The sequence below is a fragment of the Dendropsophus ebraccatus genome, chromosome 13 (assembly GCF_027789765.1).
Source record: "Dendropsophus ebraccatus isolate aDenEbr1 chromosome 13, aDenEbr1.pat, whole genome shotgun sequence".
NCBI classification, from domain to species: domain Eukaryota; kingdom Metazoa; phylum Chordata; class Amphibia; order Anura; family Hylidae; genus Dendropsophus; species Dendropsophus ebraccatus.
The window spans coordinates 75722250-75743501 of NC_091466.1; the positions used below are offsets into that span (position 1 = coordinate 75722250).

General features: G+C 43.6%; 1 long non-coding RNA gene across 1 annotated transcript in view; it reads right to left on the reverse strand.

Annotated features, from left to right (window-relative positions):
• LOC138771192 (uncharacterized) overlaps nt 1–21252 on the reverse strand; it is a 131474-nt gene that overhangs the window by 49383 nt on the left and 60839 nt on the right. The window contains exon 2 of the long non-coding RNA XR_011359558.1: nt 5658–5708. This is a non-coding gene — a long non-coding RNA (uncharacterized lncRNA). The remainder of the gene's footprint in view (nt 1–5657; nt 5709–21252) is intronic.

Consider the following 21252-nt stretch of genomic DNA (forward strand, 5'->3'; position numbering starts at 1 on the left):
TCTTCCCTTTTGTATTCTTGCTCTTCTTGCCAACTTTACAGACTTAAAGGGGTTGTCCAGCGATTTTTTTTCTTTCAAATCAACTGATGTCGGAAAGTTATATAGATTTCTACTTTACAAATCTTCAGTCTTCCCATACTTATAAGCTACTGTATATCCTGCAGGAAGTGTTGTTTTATTTACATTCAGACACAGTGCTCTCTGCTGCCACATCTGTCCATGTCAGGAACTGTCCAGAGCAGGAGCAAATTCCCATAGAAAACCTCTCCTGCTCTGGACAGTTCCTGTCTTGGCCAGAGATGTCAGTAGAGAACACTGTCTGAATGTAAATAAAACAACACTTCCTGCAGGACATACAACAGATGATAAGTATAGAAAGACTTGAGATTTTAAAATAGAAGTAAATTACAAATCTTTATAACTAAATAAAACCAGTTGATTTTTGCATCCGTATAGTGGCCACTAGTCCCATAGATTCCTATAATGCTTTCAGTTCAGGTCATTGCATCCATGGTTAGGCTGGGACCTGCAGCCGTAATACAGATGCAAAAACGCAGGCATATATGCAGCTGATCTGAATAAGCTAATAACTATATGAAATCCCCACTTAGGTATTGGTTCCAACGCTAACTAGTGCCGTGTAGTCTATTTACCCTATGAGGATTGAAAATAGAGGATGGGACCCCCAATAGAAGAACCCCTAGTGTTTGCTTTACATCCTCCATAACTCACACATAGCATCTGTTGGATCTTTTGCAGACTGGCTTTACATGTCACCTTATCCCTGACTCTATTAGTATACATCAGAGACACGTGGTGCAGAGATTTACCGTTCAATGTTCCCTATGGTAAACCAGCTTTGTAGTAACAACCACGCCAACATCACCCGCACATCATGACATTAGAGGCAATGGTTTTATGCTATCACAGTAATCCAAAGCCGCTTCACTAGTTACTAATACACTTTCCCATCTAAGAGCAGTAAGAGGGTAAATGGCCGCCATCTTGGAATTATGACATCACAGGCATGATGATGATGTCACGCCCCCCCCCCCCCATAAAGTCCTAAATGCCTTTGTGATGTCCTATTATTAATTTAGCCTTAAAGGAATAAAACATTGGTTAATTATGCACTAAGTTGCTATAAAACATAGCTTCTGGTTAACCATGTGCTAAAACACATAAGGAGCAACATACCAGTGTCTGGTATTGCAGCTTGGCTCCATTGAACTGGAAGAAGGCAGCCATGTTTTCCTAATCCTGGACAGGCTGGTTAAAGAGTACATGCCATGGCCCGGGGTTACTAGTTGAGTTTTCTGATGTTTTAGTTGGGCACTTTTCATGGTGTCCAGGGGTGGTGATACCCACCCGCGTTCATACCGACACTGGGCTTTGTAAAGGGTACAACAATGTATGGGTCCAGGGGCAACGGAGAGGAACGAGCACAGAGTGCAGCACCTAAACAGAATATAACTTCAGTGCAATACAGTACAATGGTTACAAGGTGAAAGTGAGCCCAAAATAATCACAAAGAACAATGTCCTTACTCCTGATGGACATACAGTGGCTGTAGGTTAGGTGCTAGCAGTGGTTGATGTAGCAGATAGAAGTCAGTAGAAGAAGGGTAGGTGTTACTTGGCCTTAGGTTGAGGGGCTGTCTTGGGAACCTTGCCCATGTAGTACAGTACTCTGCTTGGATATTTTGTAGTCACTTTATGTAGAAGACGATGACTCTCGTACTCACGGTTAAGAATAAGTAAAATAGGAGACAGAATGCTTTTTGCTAAACAAGTCCATAGAGTGTCAGGTTCAGCAGTACGAGTCCCAGGCTTGGACAACTGGGTAAAGCTAACCACTCAAGATTACCCAAGTAGGCCAAGCAAGATCCAATGGAGTACTTCAGCTTATGGATAGTCCTGAATTTTAGAAGGATCCTAGGCGCAGGCAAGGTTGAACCTATGCTACCCCACCTTTGGGCTTAGCATAGCATAGTGGTTTTCTCTCAGTCTCTGAAAAAAAAAAACTGTGTCTCTCTATCTCCCACCAAGTTCATTATAGAAGACCCTCCCACCAGGAACTAACTCAATTGTATAGGAATGAGCGGGTCTAACCTCCTATTGGTGGGGAAAGTGTTAGAAGGGAAGAGTGTGATAGTAGGAGAGTGTAAAAGGCACTTGAACCAGTGATTGGGCAACAGTGAACCGACCAGTTAACCCTTTGCCTCCATAAGCTGTGAATGGAACAGGGGAGAGTGAGACACCAAGTGGTGATGGTGCAAAACAACACCCATCATCCAAGAGTCAGACACCTGACAGAGTTACCTTTGGACAGGTAACATAGAAACTTAGTGGAACATCTGCACTGGGACACTACATACAAAATAGAGAAAGACATTATACAGCATATAATAATAATGCTTTTATTTGAATAGCGCACACAGATTCTGCAGCACTTTACATAGTTTGGCCAATTATTGCTCCCTGTCCCCAAATAGGGCTCACAATCTAAATTCACCTATATGTATGTTTTGGGTGTGGGAGGAAACCGGAGTACCCGGAGGAAACCCACGCAAACACGGAGAGAACATACAAACTCTTTGCAGATGTTGCCCTTGGTGGGATTTGAACCCGGGACCCCAGCGCTGGCATAAAGCTGCCATGTTTCAGGCACAGTTTCATACTGACCAGCAGCTATTATTTTAAGTATAATTTTTAGTGTATATTGCTCAGCAATAATATAAAAAAATATATGGTGGGCAAAGCAATCTTATTTCTATCATTCTTATATTGCCTGATAAATGAGATTATTAGTCCACCTACGTATAACTATGTCCTCTGCTCCATCCATGTATATGGCAGAGGAGCAGAACATATAAAGTCCAGTGGGGAAGAAAAGGAAACTATTTGATCATGATTGAAAGGTGTGATGTGAGGATAGGTAACCGTGCAATAATCAATGAGTACAAAAAAAAAAAACAAGAATTTTATTGTCCTATAGCATGGGTTTATGGTCAGGAGTCTTCGTTCACTTAGTTAGTGCACAGTTAAAGGTGTCTTGTTCTCACTCTATAGTTGCACTGCATTGTGTACCGCGCTCATCACATCATATATCACTGACATGCAGTAACCTGCAGCTCCCTCTAGTGACAATCTTTTATAATATCACTTAATTATAGAAAAGAATTGATGATAAACCGAGCCTCGCCATTCCCCATGATCCATGGTCTGAAGATTCCCAAAAAGATCAATGCAAAAACCTGTAAATCTTATTCACATCAATATGAACTATTCCAAAGTCATCCTAACACATTAATCCCATGTATGTTTATACGCTATAAGATATTGTATTTCTGCTATCCACCATCTTATTAATAAGAAAATAAGTTATTTGCATTATTTTCATCTGTGATAACTCTATATAACCAGATTTACAATTCAATAAAAGAATGAGGTATGGACAGAGACTTGACGTGTAAAGAAAGTAAGTAAGTCGTGTAAGTAAAAGACTTTGCAAATGAATTAGTTTGAGATTATGTGTGTGTGCGTGTGTGTGTGTGTGTGGGGGGGATACTCTGGGCCCCCTAGGGATCTCTAGATCAGCACCCTCGATCCTTTGTTTTGAATGGAGCCGTGGGTCAGTATGTCACCCTCTGCTCCATTCATTCTCCATAGAAGGAGCAGAGGGTGACACACTGACCCACGGCTTCATGCAAAACTAATTATACCAAACCGGTGATAATGATCGGCATTTTATACATAGGGTGAAACACAGTCAAAAGCGGAAACAAAAACAACTGTGTAGGAGATTTAAAACTGGGCGAGGAAGAGCCAAACTCTGGGGCACAGTCAGATTTTGGAAAACAGTATCACGTCCTGCTTACTTCCTTTAAAACGGTAGAATGTGGTAGAATTGTAGCCCCATACTATACCATCGACATGTAAACAAGGGCAAGGGACTCGAATGCATGAAAACAGGAACTGGGGTGCAAAAAATTTTAAAAAAATTCAACGACAATTGCAAAGTTCCCATTTATGTTAATGGAGAGTGACCATGCACACTCATCCACCTCTCCAATAAAGGCATGGGACTCCCCACCGCTCACATTGTTATGACATTACTGATTGACATATTCCACTAGTACTAACACAATGGTTCCATTTACCATGTATGAACGCTCGCTGCACAAATGTCTGAGGATATTTCTTTTGCAAGAAAAAAAAGAAACAAACTGCAGCAGTATCTGTCCATCTAGTGTAAGCAAGCCTTGTGTTATTCCCTTTCTGGTTACCACTGACAGCTCATTGTATAGTGAAGAGTCTATTTTGTTCACCAAGATTAAAAGCAGGAATGTGTCAAAACAATACGGAAAGCGGCACGTTCAGTATGTGAGAGAGTGCGAGACAACGACTGGTAAATAAACGGCGCATAGAGCATCAACTGTACCCGGCTTCAGGATTGGGACCATAAGGGCCTTCTCTTCTTCAAATAAAACTGAATAATAATAATAATACACTGTATCTCTAATGCATGGCTATCCAGCTGTGGCAAAACTACAACTCCCATCATGCCCGGACAGCCTTTGGCATGCTGGAAGTTGTAGTTTTGCAACAGCAGGGGAACAATAAGCTGGGCATCAACCTCTTCCACAGATAATGGATTATGGATGACTAGTATTCATGGCAGATACTACAGTTGTCACTCATCTTTCCCAGTCCCTGAATGAGTCATGTAGCGTTATAATCCTTGACAATGTAGATTAATAACACATGGTGTTCTGGATCTTCTTGCCATGCAAGACTAGGTATGAGCCAAAGCCAAAGCTCCATTCGTTTTAGAACGTAATTTTTTTGTTAAAGAAAATGGTTCCTGTCATTTCGACAGTACAAGCAATGTATCTTATCAGCAAAAAATTCCTTTCTCCACTTATCAGCTACATTCCCACTACCCCTTGACTCTCTAAAAAGTGATCAATATTGGTCTCAAGGTGGATCAGCTCATTGAGGGAAGGGTTACAGCTCCTGGAGGGGTTGAGGGTTGAAAAGAAACAGGACTGCAGCAGGTTCTAATGAGTGTTATATCTCCCCCATTGCTGGATTCACGGATTACACTGCTCAGTACTGTTCTGTAACGTCCTCCATGCTGCTGCTACTTATGTAGTTGTGTTATAGAGACATAGTGGAGCAGGCTCCTCTGTCTGTACAGTATATAGGGACATCATAGTAGATAGTCTACACCCACTAGCCCAGGGGTAACTGAAAGCTAGGGATGGTCAAGCATAGGGAGAAACCAGTAAAAAAAAATGCTACATGCAAGGTATATAATGGGGCTCTTGTCCTATAGATAGGTGCAAGCTTTACCTATGGGACATGCATCTATCAGACATGTATGGTATATCCATAGGACTAGCCCTTAATATGCACAATACAGCTGACTATTTGTTTGGATGCTATGTTAGATATTTCTTTTTACAAAGTTTATAAGTGTAATTCCATAAATCTTTGCTATCTCTTCCAGCACCGACTGCTAACTCCAAATTCACAGATAAAATACACACCAGGCAATGAGTATTCAGATTTTCATCACTGATAGATGAGGTTACAGCTACTGTCTATAAAAGTCTATACAGAAGAAAGGAGGAGGAACTACTTGAAACTTACTTGTTGTAGGATCGATTCTTCCAGTGATCTTGATCATCAATATCAATAAACCTAAAATATAAAGCAGAAATAATTTTGTAAGATAAGAATGTTGCAACTGTTACAACATAAAGTAACCAAGAACTGTCCTGGTTACCAACATCACCGAAAAATAATATGATATTGACAATTAAGTAGTTTTCTATGCACAATGCTTGTGTCACTGATGGCGAGGCATTATAACGCTAGTACACTTCTGTGTACATGTGATGGGATATTCATTATTAGTGTTTGCTTCTAAGTTTCTTATATAACTCCACGTTGTCCTAGACTCTGGATATGCCATAAATGTCTGACAGATGCGGCTCCTCGCTCTGACACTTACACCTATCTTGTTTCGGTCTCCCGATAGATGCAGGTCCTAGAGCAGGGGTACTCATCAACTTTTAGTGAAGCTCCACTTACCGGGGTCTATAGTCAGGTGAAGGTCCGAGCTGAAAATCGTTTCACAAACGTTCAACTATTTACATACAGAATTGCTGCTTATTAGCAGGAAAACTGGCATTTTTTCGCTCTCACCAGCCCTTTGATATAAGGTACAAAGGGGGTGACTGCCCTGGTAGTATATAGCCCCCCCTGTTGCTCCCCCAGTAGTGTATAGCCCCCCTGTGCGCTCTCCCCCAGTAGTATATAGCCCCCTTTTGCTCCCCTAGTAGTATATAGCCCCCCCTGTAGTATATAGCCCCCTGTGAGCTCCCCCCAGTAGTATATAGCCCCCCATGCTCTCCCCCTGTAGTATATAGCCCCTGTGAGCTCCCCCCAGTAGTATATAGACCCCCTGTGAGCTCCCCCCGGTAGTATATAGCCCCCCTGTGAGCTCCCCTAGTAGTATATAGCCCCCCTGTGAGCTCCCCCCAGAAGTATATAGCCCCCCTGAGCTCCCCCCCTGTAGTATATAGCCCCCCTGAGCTCTCCCCCTGTAGTATATAGCCCCCCTGTGAGCTCCCCCCAGTAGTATATAGCACCCCTGTGCTCTCCCCCTGTAGTATATAGCCCCCCTGTGAGCTCCCTCCAGAAGTATATAGCCCCCCTGAGCTCTCCCCCTGTAGTATATAGCCCCCCTGTGAGCTCCCCCCAGTAGTATATAGCACCCCTGTGCTCTCCCCCTGTAGTATATAGCCCCCTGTGAGGTCCCACCAGTAATATATATAGGCCCCCTGTAATCTCCCCCTGTGATCTCCCCCCAGTAGTATATAGCCCCCCTGTGCTCTCCCCCTGTAGTATATAGCCCCATAAGATCTCCCCCCAGTAGTATATAGCCCCCTGTGCTCTCCCCCTGTAGTATATAGCCCCCTGTGCTCTTCCCCCAGTAGTATATAGCCCCCTGTGCTCTCCCCCCAGTAGTATATAGCTCCCCTGTGCGCTCTGCCCTTATAGATGGCCCCCAGACAAAACAAAAACAAACAAACCCCAACTCACCTAGCACCTCGCTCCCCCGCTGCTCCTGTCTTCTCTTCTCCAGTCGGTCCGGCCCCTGGCTGATACGCGCTCTGTAGGGATGTCCCGGGGATTCCCCAGCAGAGCGCGCACCAGTGACCTCAGTGTACGCTGCTGGCCTGCACTTCCGGTAGAGCAGGCCGACGGCGTACACTGAGGTGACTGTCAGCTGGGGAATCCCCGGGACATCCCTACAGAGCGCGTATCAGCCGGGGGCCGGACCGACACTGCCCCCAGCCCCACAGGCCTACTGCAACCAAAGGACCATACGCCTATGGGGCGGGAGGCAGTGCGGTGGGGAGTGGGACCTCCTAACTGTCCTGGAACGGACCGGATCCGGGGCGGTTTGGAGGTCTGACCAGGGGTCCGGACAGCTGGCCTCCAGTTGAGGACCCCTGTCCTAGAGGAAGGACCCATACATGTCAGAAATTTGTAGTATATCCTGTGGATGTCAAATGTTTGAGCTAAAAATACCCTTTAAATCGGAACTAGGAATCTAGCCTGCTGATACGTCCCTACTGCACAGGAGATGCAGAGGAGGAAGGTATGTCTCTTACCTTCCTCCTCAGTGCTGTTCCAGTGCAGTCAGTTGTGTTCCCCGCAGTCCAGTGAGACCATCAGGAGCACAGAGGAAGGGGAGTGAAAGCAGCCCCCGGCAGACCAGCTCCATTCATTATCATTAGAAAGGGGCGGGGCAGCTGGAGATGGATTGGTGCTATGGGGGTGGCCGGTGCTCCTAACAGTCTTACCGGACGGTGCCAATGAGGAAGGTAAGATACATGCCATCCTCCTCAGCCTCTTCTGTGCAATAGGGACCACAAGGCGATCACACAAGTGCGTACTGCGGCTATATTCATTGTCTGCGGAAGGCACTGAAGACAGTCAAGCAGTGTCCTCAGTCATCTCCAGCAGCATCCACAGTCCCATAAACAGAAATGTCCAACCTATAAAAAATATAATGTTCTTGATCCTGTAACATGAACAGCATAAATGACAAAAAAATCCAAATAAAAAATGTAAAAAAGATATAGCAGTCAGAATAAGCCAAAGCAAATCATTTAAGGTTTCCATTAAAATTTACCACTATAAGGCTATGTTCACACTACGTACAACTACGACCGTTGTTGCCATCGGCAACAATGGCCGTACTTTAAGCGGAGTGGAACAATGCCTTATTTACAATGGGATCCCGGCCAGAGCATATACACATCGTACACGCTCCGGCCGGGATCCGAGCGGCGCCGCAAATAACTGACATGCCAGTTTTCTGCGGCCGCAATTCAATGAATTGCGGCCGTAGGAAACCCTGTCAGTTCACTGTGTGCTATGGAAGCTCTGATGCGGGCGCGTGCTGATGGGCCCGCATCAGAGCTCTGCGGCCGGAAAGATCATCCGGCCGGTACTTAAGTACTGGTCGGGATAATCCGGGCAGAGACCGGCTGTTCCGTGACCCGGCCGGGGTCACAGAACGGCCGGTCTCATACGTTGTGTGAACATAGCCTAACTATATATATATTGAGTATTGTTGTAAATTGTACTGACCCAAAGAATATAGACAACGTGGTAGAGAATTCTATGAAAATTAAACATAATTAAGTGAAAAATTGTGCCGCTTCTTCAATTGTACCCTTTTCTCTGTTTTCCAGTTAAGTGTATGGTAAATTACTAATTACAATCTGTCCAGGAAAAAACAATCCCTCAATTGAACTGTTGAAAAAATAAAATTGTTATACTTCTTACGTAAGAAATGTTTCTCCAAAAATGTTGTTGCAGTGTTTTTGGAGTAGGCCTTTAAGGGGTTCCCCGATTTAAACTTCCTTGTCAAATAAGAGATTGCAGGGGTTCGACCTTTGTTTTAAATATTCTTTTCAATCGAAGAACCTCCATAAACATAAGCTCTACTCATGGAGTACAAGAAAAAAATAACATGGAAAAAAATTACACCTACCCTGAAGATAAACTGGATTATTTTCGGAAAAACACAGGTAGTTCTTTTTACTCAATGGAAATAGACTTAGAATCATAAAATGAATACAGAACAATATACAGGTTCAATACACCAATATCCCTATATACCCATTCCGGCTCCCAGCCTCATCTCTCAGTGTGGGGGGCAGTTTGCAGAAGACATGTTCTCTTCCCTCTACGTGATAAGTAAGATACTATACAGTATGATGAATCATCGAGGGGATCATTTACTCCACACTTCATAGTTTGAGTTTCACCTGTCCTAAATACTTCTGTAATATGGCATGCGAAGGAACATGCCGCACTCAAAGGAATCCGTGAGAAAAACCCTTCATGTGCCTTCGTATGAAATATGAGTATGGAACATAGCAGGCTGTAGGCAGCAAATTAGGGCTATATCCACCAGAGATCCGCAATAGGGTCATGTACGTGAGGCCTTAGGTAGAGGGAGATATTTACACTTTTGGATACCTTAAGTAGACAGCTATCTTAGATTGATGTCAAATAGAGAAAAATATTGTGTAATTGTAAGGTGCGCCCAAGGCACGAAATATTTTACACCACTCTTATGTTTAGTTTTGCATGCAAAGTGTGCTCGACATGTTCCTTTCCCTGCAGGAGATGACTGCCTGCTTTATCATTGTGTATATAGCGTTGTCATGACTGGTTATTGTGGTGGTTGGTTGCGACCGGGCAATAAAGTGAAAGGGAAATCCCACCTGGTCGGCCATGTTGCTGACATATATGCAAGTACTTGTGGACCCCCGAATTCTAGGGTTGATTGAGGCTAATTTTGCATCACCATCCCAAAAGGGTAGAAGAGCATGTACAATAGGTGAGTAGGGGAGGGAGAGAGCAGAAAAGTGCCATGCACTGTCGTGCAATGGATGGTTGTTTGGCAGTAAAAGAAAATCCCATATAGAACAGATATTGCTCCACTGGGAACCAGAGTGCTGAGATATTGCCGTTGATTGTCAAGGACGGCCTCTGGTTTAGTGAGGGGAGGCCCATGAGGTTGCAGCTGCTGGATGCCGCAGGAAGGGAGTGGTAGGATCGGTAAAAAGAATGAAAACAGAGTGGGTGGAATGAGGTGATCTCCCCCCGCCGCATGTAAATGAATGGAGTGTGGTGTGCACTGGGCTGGAGATTTACTAGAGTTTTGTAGCAACCAACTGCAGTGTCCCAGTAGCCATTTTCCAGGTACAAGTATAAAGAACACTCAAAGTTGATAGATGAACTGAGTTATTAAGGGTGCGCAAGGGTTAACATTGCTCTTTACTGCCACCACCACTGAATTGTATGAATACAGGATGCATGGAACTTTGGTCACATGACCTTTCCTCAGACTGCTTCCTAGGTTCCATCTCCTTTTCCCCAGGATATCATCTCTAAAATCGTGTTACCACTCCAAAAGAGAGATTTACCTAATGAGAAGAGGGAATAGCTACAGCTGCGTGGCTTACAGATCACTCTACAGAGTTGTTGTGATAGCAACGATCTGCTGCCATCTCTTCGTGGAATAGGTCGCCGCTATCCTCTTCGGACTGCCCAGACGATCTAGCGATCACCCGGGCGACTCCCTCTCTACTCACCTGCTCGCTGCAGACGCTATTACACATGTAATATGGCCGGCAGCAAGCGGGGAACGAGGAGCAAAGGAGCTGACAGCGCTCATTTGCTCCTCACAGTCGCCCCGTGTAATAGGGGCTTCAGGATTCCCCGAATTTCACCAGAGCCTGCCGCAAGGAAGGATGAGCTTCACTGTGGAAAAATCCCAGTTCGCCATCCTCAGAGAAGTTCCCATGTTGGCAGCCAACTTAAGAGAATGAAGGAATTTAGAAGCCCAAGCCAAGACGTACTACCGCTGCCGTCAAACTTCTATGTCCTGACAACAAACTCAACCACACCAAAGCTGGACAGAGAGCCAAGATAGACTATCACTAGAAAGCGATGAACGTGGCATATAGCCAGATAGCACAGACATAGTTGCTGACTAAAACAACAACTGAGCAGAGGAGTCAGAAGCTGATGGCAATAATTACCCTCATGTCAATTTACTAAAATTTGTGTGCTGACCCTTTAAACCCAGGAGAACAACCGTGTCTGCCACTAGAGGAAGCCCAAACTCACAGGAAGCGGACTCAGGGCAGAGGGCAGGATACTGAGTCTGGCGAGAAGAAGCAGGAAGATGAGCACTACGATAGGCGGCAGAGGAGAGGACAGATGCCCGATGCACAGTGCTACCCGCAGCAGGTACGAGGGCACGACCATTACACACTCAATGGTGGCCAACCACAAACCAATGTGTGACATCACATCAGACTTTGCCAGTGCAAGAGGGACTGCTACCCTCAGCTGTCCTGAAGTTCTCCACCTATGCTCCTCATGGGCACCACTCAACCACCAATCTTCTATATATGAGACTTGAAAAGTACCACATTTATTGCCTCCAGTGAAGGTTGAGATAAAAAACTTTGCCCTTCTCCTTCACACAGCACCATAACCTTCTTGTGGCCTCTCCACCTATCCCTGATAGCCCGCCACCCATTAAATCATTTCTAATTGTCTTTACCACATCTCCTTGTCAATCTCTTTCAATGCTTTCCCTTTAGAGTATATTTTCTCGTGTTGCTCTAAATGTTGGGTTGGGAAATCTCACAATGACTCAATGAGAAACATGATTGACAGCTTAATTTTCCCAAAAGGCTTTGCCACAGCCATAGTTTACCCATAACTCGCAGATTTTCATTAAATTCTTATTAGCCCATATGCAAAAGACAGTCAGCCTCTGCTTGGATAATGCTGGTGGAAACTATTATTATGATGTTTCTGGATCGAGAAATAAATACAGGCTGCGCTAATTCATCTGTCATATCAGGCAAGGTTCAGAGGTCAATAGTGAGGACCTTTAATAAATCATGGCAATGTCACCTCTAAAGGTGCCTATACACAGAAGCAGAACCTGCCAAGATCTGTGGACACTCATGTATATAGGGCTGTTCTGACTATTACGAAGCAAATATCGGCCGTATTTGACCGATTACCAGCCGCTACAGCCAATAATTGTTTCGTATAATAGTGCATGCATTGTGTTGCATTATGTTGGCTAATCGTTGCCTTCCTGCATGAATGCCGATAACGGTAGCTCCGTGTAATAGGATCAGCAGCAGCAGACCACCGCTACCTTCTATGGGCCACTTCTAAGCCCCCCTTGCAGCTCCCTGCACCCCCCACTCCTACCCAGTTGCTGGTGTGTGCGTGTAATAGAACCAACAGCAAGTGGGGAATGAGGAGAGCTCACTTGCTCCTAAATATCGTCCCTAAGGCTATGTTCCCACAACATCTTTTTTTCTGTGAAAAATGTCTGTCTTTTGATAAAGATGGGTGGCAACAATGATCATGATCATTAATGAAGTCCATTTTTATCAAAACAAATTTTTTTCACTAGAAAAGGCGTTGAGGGAACATAGCCTAAGGGCCCTATTCCACAGGAACGATAATCGGCCGAATCGGCCCCATTCGGCCTATTATCGCTCGGTGAAATAGAGAGAACGATCAGCTGATGATCGTGTCATCGGCTGATCGTTCATTTAGGGCCAGACCTAAAATCATCGTTCCCCCACCGCGCATCGCTACGGTGGAATAGCGGTGCGCGGCGGGCGACGTTTTGAGAAGCGCAGCATACATTACCTGCAGGGCTTCTTCTCCGCTCTGTCTTCCTCCCCGGGTCCCGCGCGCTCTAGCTTCAGAACATCAGTAATGATGTCCCTGCAGCCCTCGCTCAATGATCATCGGGCCGTGGAATAGGCCCAGTAAATGAACGGCGATCTAGCAGATCGGCACTCGTTTGCATCGTTGATCGGGCCCTACTCGGCCCGTGGAATAGGGCCCTAATAGTGTACGTTTTAAGGAGAAGAAAGAGCCATCAACTGAACAAGCAACAGCTATGGTACTGAACAGGGTTCCACAGATCTGGTCTGTAAAGCCGATACTCTGCCTCAATCTACTATGGATGTCACATTTTGTAAATTTTCTAATATCCAAACTGGTGCCATATTGTAATGCATGCTGTCTCAGAGATATACTCCTAAAGAAGTAATACATCTAGGATAGAATGCCTCGTGGATGTGACACCAGCCGCAAGGTCATGTGCATGGACATGGATCCTAACAAAGAACAGCTGGTACGTTAAGTATAGCGTTTCTCTTTTTTGTTGCCTTTTCTGACGTTTTACTGCTCCCCTGTCATTGTAGTCGGCTGTTCACATGGGGGAAACATTATTAAGCAATTTCCCCAAGTTTTATGACCCAGAAAAACTGTTAATTATGAAATAGAGTTGCGACAAAAGTGCAGAGAGGTTAAGAAGTGGTCATTGTTGGCATTTTTATTAGTACTTTAGAGGAACACTGGTGCAATTTATAGTGCAGGCCTACATACCCGCTCATAGGAAGAGTAGATATTGTTTTCTGTCTGTAGGTCAGCCCAAAATGTGTCAAATTTATTAAAGGAGACGTCCCATGGAAGGACAAAAAGTGCAGGTGGCCGGTGGGGGCAGGAAAATTATAAAGACCTGAACTCACTCATCCTCATGTCGCAGCTCCCGGGTCCTGTCCACAGCAGCCGGCTGTCAGCTTCAACATCACGGCCTGGCTGAGGGGCGGGGCAGTCATTGATTGGCTGGACGGGCAATCATTTGGCCGGGGTCATGACACTTCAGCTATCAGAGCTGCAAGTCACTAGCCGATGAATGGGACCCGGGACCAGCGCTTCGGAGGCACAGAGACAGGTGAGTTGAGTTCTTTATTATTTTGCTGCCCCCACCGGCCTGCCTGCAGTTTTTGTCCTTCCATGGGACTTTTACTTTAATGTACAGCGTTGGAGTAAAATGCATCAAAGTCATTTCACCCGGGATATGAAACTTGCAAATGATGTGGGCCCGTACCAGAATCTGCATCTGCATATCACTCATCCATTGATGTTGGTCAGTATAGGGCAGTGTTTGCTGTACTATGAAGCAGTCCTCTCCATTGAGGTAACTATTACTTGTTTCAGGCTGCTTTCACTCTTCCAGAATATGCAAAAGAAGAGCCTGTGAAGCCTCATTGGAGAGTCTCGAAACACAGGACTAGCCAGATATCCCTGGCCTTGGTTTTTCCCTTGGTTTCCCTTGGTTTTGGTGGTTTCCTTACAGGAGCCGCCCCTTGGCTGGGTCCTTCCCGGAGGGATATCTGGCTAGTCCTGTGTTTCGAGACTCTTCAATGAGCCTCCACTGGCTCTTCTTTTGCATATTCAGGTTTCCCAGGAGGCAAGGCACCTAGGATTTCACTGCATTGAGCGCTTTCGCTAGCAGCCGCCAGTGTTATCGTTTGGCTGGTCTCCCTGAGATCAGCGATCTGTTTCTCTTATTCACTCTTCCAGGACTTTCTTCATGCATCTGGAACTTGTGAGCGGTATTCATGCTACAGGAAAAGCAAGCCCGTAGCCCGCTGACAGGTAGTAAGGAAATGCACTGTATTATTAAATTGGTCTGACAGCTAGAACAAGTGATTACGATAATAACAGTATATAAGGGAATTGTAGTTTAAGCAAGGCTCTAATATATTCCGAAATCATCAAAAGTGAACCTATACTTGAAGCCAAATGTCACAGCATGCATTCGCTCAGGCAAACGCCCTATCCTTTCCAATTTCTTCCATTCGAAGGTACATTAAGTAATGTGGTGCGTCTGCGGACATGTACCTGCAAATAATAGGATCAAGCCCAGCAGAACAAAGCAATGCCCCACAATCTTAATGCAGGTGTGAGAGACGGAAACCAGGTGGCTGAAAAGCTTCTTTGTTTGAAGCTGTCAGTAGACGAAGCTGATTAATCGTGTGCCCCATCCCTAAACTGCCTTTTAACCATGTCAAGACATCTCCTCACATCAGGAAGTCTCCGCTGACATGGCTATGTGCTAAGCTCAGTTAATGTGGTCCTAAGTTTAAACACTTTAGGTTGAAAGTGGATAATTGGTGGTAGTGGATTTTAAAAGCTCACGCAGGTGCCTTTGAAAGGAGGTCAAAAGTCAAGTGCAGCCCCCCTCTGCGAGCAATGGTGAGCCTTTCCTTAGGAGATCAAAATTCTTTTTCACAAACCCCGAGGGTCTTGTAAGGACTGTTATTAATTTAGATCTGTATGTTCCAAATAATGCAAAAACGATACCACATGTCTTCATTGCCTTTAACCTGGACATGTCCTCACTGTGATTCCTACCCCCTTCTTAGCCCCCCCCCCCTTCTCAACCCGGTCTGAAGCGGAGATTTATACTCAGCCTCAGTGCTTAAAGCCTGAGTGAGGGCCGGTCATTAACACTCCGCTTTAGCATTCATTAACATTCCTGGGGTTTGGAGAAAGGCAAACGTAGGAGCGAAGCCTCAGACAGGACACCCATCACCAGCAGCAAATACAGTATACACAGGTCTGCAGACTGGATCCTCTTTGGCCCGGGTCACAGGCTGCTGTATTATTTAGTCAAAAACAAGAGTGAGACCTCAATGTAGGAGAAGCACTTTAATTTTTTTTTTTTTTTTTTTGGATCCTATAATTTTAGCTAAATAAAAACTTTATGCAAAAATAGTATCAATATAAAGTTTCAAGCAGACCTTAATAGACCATTAAAGGAGAAGTCTGGCGAAAATTTTTATTAAAGTATTGTACTGCCCCCCAAAAGTTATACAAATCACCAATATACACTTATTACGGGAAATGAACATAAAGTGCTTTTTTCCATGCACTGCATCAAGGCTTCACTTCCTGGATAACATGGTGATGTCACTTCCTGGATAACATGGTGATGTCACTTCCTGGATAACATGGTGATGCCACTTCCTGGATAACATGGTGATGTCACTTCCTGGATAAACATGGTGATGTCACTTCCTGAATAACATGGTGATGTCACTTCCTGGATAAAATGGTGATGTCACTTCCTGGATAACATGGTGATGTCACATAACATGGTGATGTCACCATCAGTGCTCAGTGTCCCTCCAGTGCCCTGCCTGTGTCCCTTCAGTGTCCCTCTGCCATCATCCTCTCCAGCAGCCACAGCCCACACAGCTTTGGGAGTCAGGTGGTGGCATATCATGTTATCCAGAAAGTGACATCACCATGTTATCCAGGAAGTGACATCACCATGTTATCCAGGAAGTGACATCACCATGTTATCCCGGAAGAGACATCACCATGTTATCCAGAAAGTGACATCACCATGTTATCCAGGAAGTGACATCACCATGTTATCCAGGAAGTGACATCACCATGTTATCCAGGAAGTGAAGCCTTGATGCAGTAGTAAGTGCAGGGAATAAAAGCACTTTATAAGCATTTCCCGTAATAAGTGTATATTGGGGATTTTTATAACTTTTGGGGGCAATACAATACTTTAATAAAAATTTTCGCCAGACTTCTGCTTTAATATACGATCTTACCTCTCCCTGATTATCAGCCAATTGAAGGGTCTGTAGCGCTTATGTGAGTTCTGTGGCCTCTTTACCTCCTGCAAGGAAATGCTTCTTTTAGTAGTGGCTATACCTATAAGTGGCTCGTCCCATTAAAGAATCAGCTGTAATAAAATAACGGACAATGCGTTTGAAGGGTAACGCTCCAATGGACATAATAAAGAGGGTTATCTTTCAAACCGCGTAGTCTGTTATTAACGCTCCTTCTTTAATCCTTACGGCTCCCGAATATCTTCAGGTGCCGCTTCTAGATATCTGCCACACATCCACTATTTCTTCAAGGATCTACATACATAAATTTAAAAAAAACCTTTCTTTTTTGATGACATTTAAAGCATGTCTCAGTATCTCTCAGGGCTTGTTTATTCCATACCTCAAGTAGAGAAGGAGCGAGCTGTGGGCCATGCGATTTATATCTGCTGTCAATTTCTAAAGAATTCCATATCTTTCAATATTTCCGCTGGGTGTGTAAAGTGCACAGGAAAACAAGATAGTGGTGTGGAGATACCAGGAACTGAATACCTTAAATTGATTACAGAAGAGAAATTATACCCTTATTGGATTTGTGATGTTTGCTATGTGGGTTTTCTGATCAGACCTTCAGATAGATCCAGCTATATTCTTTTTTTTTTTCTTCACTGTGCTGCAAATTGCCAACTTCGACATTCTTGGTGAAGTTATTAGAAGTTTTATTGTCGTTAACCAACTGCAGTCACATCATTCACATATATATTATATAAACACATATATAATCTTTGGACTTAAAACTGGTTTCCATATGATATGGAATTATATATAGAGTAAATCCTATTGTTGGTTAGCAGGAGAACAGGTTTACTTTGAATTATTAAGGTTAGACAAGTAAGGTTGATATTAGGTACAGGCTTACATTGGGGCCAAAATACATAAGAATATACAATGGATTTCACTTGGCATGAATATATCCAGAGTTATCCAATCTTTTTGAAGCAAAAGTGGCTGCCCGCTGATCAGGTCAAGAGGACAGGTATGCTTTAACCCAGATCTAGCAGTGCAGCGCCAGAGGTCCCAACTAGAGGTGTAGGTAAAGGGGTCAAGGTGGTCACAATTGTAAGCGGGTCCTGCAGAGGGATGGGGGGGGGGACTCTGTTTTCCCCACACCATATTTCTGATGATGTGCCTTAAGGCCCTATTACACGGAACGATTATAATTTCCAAATTTGCTAAAACTTTCAAAATGAGCAATTATCTGTCCATGTAATAATACACAACAACCAAACGACAAATGAAAAATCATTCATTTTTGTCTTTCAACAGGTTGAGAAATTATCGTTGGTAGTTCGCTGATCATTCACATATTTGTTCGTGTAATAAGTCGTTGGACGATAAAAAATGTTGTGTGGGCTATCCTGAGGAGCGATTAACGACCATATAACGACGTAAAAACAGTCGTTTATAACAGTAATCAGTAAATGTAATAACCTCAGAATTGTCCGCTACAAAATCGTTTGTTATTGCTAGCAAACAATTGTTACAGCGAATCTTTGGATGATAATCGCTACGTGTAATACGGCCTTAACAGACAGGAAATGCCAACTATACAGATCCTCTGCTCTCTATGCTGAGGTATTTATTGTCCACATGGCACATCAGTGGATGTATTGAAGAGGATTGTGATGGCAATTTTTGGGCTTAAAAAAACACACCACAAAAATGGCCAGAAGCCTGCCTGCAGTTTCTCTCTTTATCTGGCATTTTATCATTTTATTGTGCCTTAGTTTAGACATTTTAATTAGGGATTGTCCAAACCTGCTTCGGTTCGGGTTTGTACGGACCCGAACTCTCGGAAATGATTCCCAATGTCTGCCCGCTCCGTGCAGCGGGTGGATACAGCGGGAGGACCGCCTGCAAAACTGGAATAAACCTATGGTTATGGCTGTATCCCAGTTTTCCAGGCGGTCCTCCCGCTGTATCCACCCTCTCCACGGAGCGGGCAGACATTGGGAATCATTTCCGAGAGTTCGGGTCCGTACAAACCCGAACCGAAGCAGGTTTGGACAATCCCTGGTTTTAATATGTTGCATTTTAGCCCTTGCATTGTGGGGGAAAAAACTTTAGAAAAAAAAATTCCAATATGCATATAGACATATATAGACATCCTCTATTGAAATCTATAGAGGATATTTTCAATGTTTCTATGATAAAAAAATAAAATAAAAATTATTTAAATTAAAATTTTATTTGTACAGAATTAAGGGGGCTGCCATCTTGCCTTAACGGTTTTTAACAGCATTTAGTGACATGCTTTACATCCTGACAATAAGGATCTTCAGAACCGATTCACTAATGCTCTTGCTCTATGCTCCGTGTCAGTGCGCTTTACTATGCAACTGCGCATGTACACAATTTGTACAGCAAGGAGGAGCACACGTAATCCATTATCGTTATTGGAATTAGAATTGTGGGGGTTTTGGTCACATCCCAGAAAAAAAATAATAGAATAAAGAAAATGAAAAAAACATCTACAACAGGATAACACTAATAAAAAACTACCTTATAAAGTTATAATGTCAGAATATGGCAGTTTAATATTCATGAGAAGGGGTGGGTGGGCCGGCCGGGGGGCAGATAGGTGTACTAGTCCCAGTGCCCCCAAACCACCTTACTAGCCTAGGGAATTAACTACAAACTGCACAGAAACTGTGCCTAGAATGAAGGTAAGAAACTTACCCTCATCCTCGGCACCCCATCTGCAATAGGAACATATCAGCAGTTTAGAGTTGTCTAATTTGCAGTTTCCCTTTAATAAAACAGAATGATTGAAGTTTATCTAATGGCTGCTGTACGCAGCCTGAGTGTGATCATATGCCGTTGTGGCTAGTGATGAGTATGTTTTTACGAACATAACGCTAATTATTTGAGTTTGCCGATCATGAACAATTTTTTAGATGATCGGAATGGGTATAACGATCATTTTCTGACATATTTGAACTTGCGAACGTACGCCATTGTATAGTTTACTCTTTGCGTCTGATAATTTGTATGCATGTGTGTAACTCTAGACCAAGAGGTACTCAATCTGTACGCAAATTAATTCAAATGAAAAGCATAATTTACATTTTTACCTAATAATCTGTACGCACGTGCATAGACCCAAACATACACTTCCACTGTATTTTCGTTATTAGTTCGTGGATGTTTGGCGAACACGAACCGATCACAATCTTTTTTTTTTTTTTATGTTCGTGTTCGGGATCCAAACTGAACATTGTGATGTTCGCTCATCACTAGTTGTGGCTACACAGAATTACCTCTCCACAGATACATTAAAGGGGTTGTCCAGCGAAAATCTTTTTCTTTCAAATCAACTGATACCAGAAAGTTATACAGATTTGTAATATACTTCTATTAAAAAATCTCAAGTCTTCCCATACTTAGCAGTTGCTGTATGTCCTGCAGGAAGTGTTGTTTTATTTTTAGTCTGATACAGTGCTCTCTGCTGACATCTCTGGCCGAGACAGGAACTCTGTCTCGGTTTTCCATAAATCCCCATAGAAAACCTCTCCTGCTCTGGACAGTTCCTGTCTCGGCCAGAGATGTCAGCAGAGAGCACTGTGTCAGATTGTAAATAAAACAACATTTCCTGCAGGACATACAACAGCTAATAAGTATGGGAAGACTTGAGATTGTTTTTTATAGAAGTAAATTACAAACCTATATAAGATTTTCGCTGGACAACCCCTTTAAATATATCATGGTTTATTCAACTATGATTATACGTGATCATTTAACATTCATCAATCTATAAATTCTGCTGCCACTGACAGAAGCCAACTCTTAGGCTTAGCTGCATGTATGGGAAATATGACTGACATTGTATTAAAGTACACAACATGAAATTAAATCGCAGCTTTGCAGATTCCCATGACAAGGTTACACAACTGGTACTTAACCGTAATTGTGCAAAGTGCTGAATCTGTAGTAATGTATTTAGGTTACCTTAAAGCATCTTGATTTTGAGGCAAACCAGTCCCGGTAGTTATAGTTCTGGGCATCTCTAGAGACCTATTATTATCATCAGTGGTACATTGGATTGGAAGAAAGATAAATATCCACTAGGGACCATATTAAGGAGAATCTAACACATTGCATTACTTTCTATATAATTTAGGTCTCCAGAGGTGAAGTGTTGTTGCTTTAACCCCAATAATGGAGTCATTAGCATACCCAAAACAATTACGGCTTGTGTTTTCCCAGAAAGGTCCCGATGCAGTCTAGCACTGGCCGTCTTTGCTGCGGTCGGGTTAATGTAAGACTATAGCAGACGTAACACCTGCAACTTTTAGTGGTGGACAAAACAAAATGTTATGAGGGTTGAAAGCAAGCTTCGGTGTGGACTGTGAGAATATCGGACGTATCCTCCTCCACCCTGCAGCTGCGTCTTATTTTCAATGAATTTCTTAAGCGTTTAAGGCTGCATTCACACGTTTTGGTAGTAGTCTGGATCCGTGCGCAAGGATGGTTTTAAAGCCCATTCCTTTGCATTGTGCTATTAAAGGGGTAGTGCGGCGCTAAACAATTATTCACTAAATAACAGACATTACAAAGTTGTAATGTATGTTATGTTAGTGAATCGCCCCCTTCCCCGTGTTTCCCCCCACCCACACCAGACC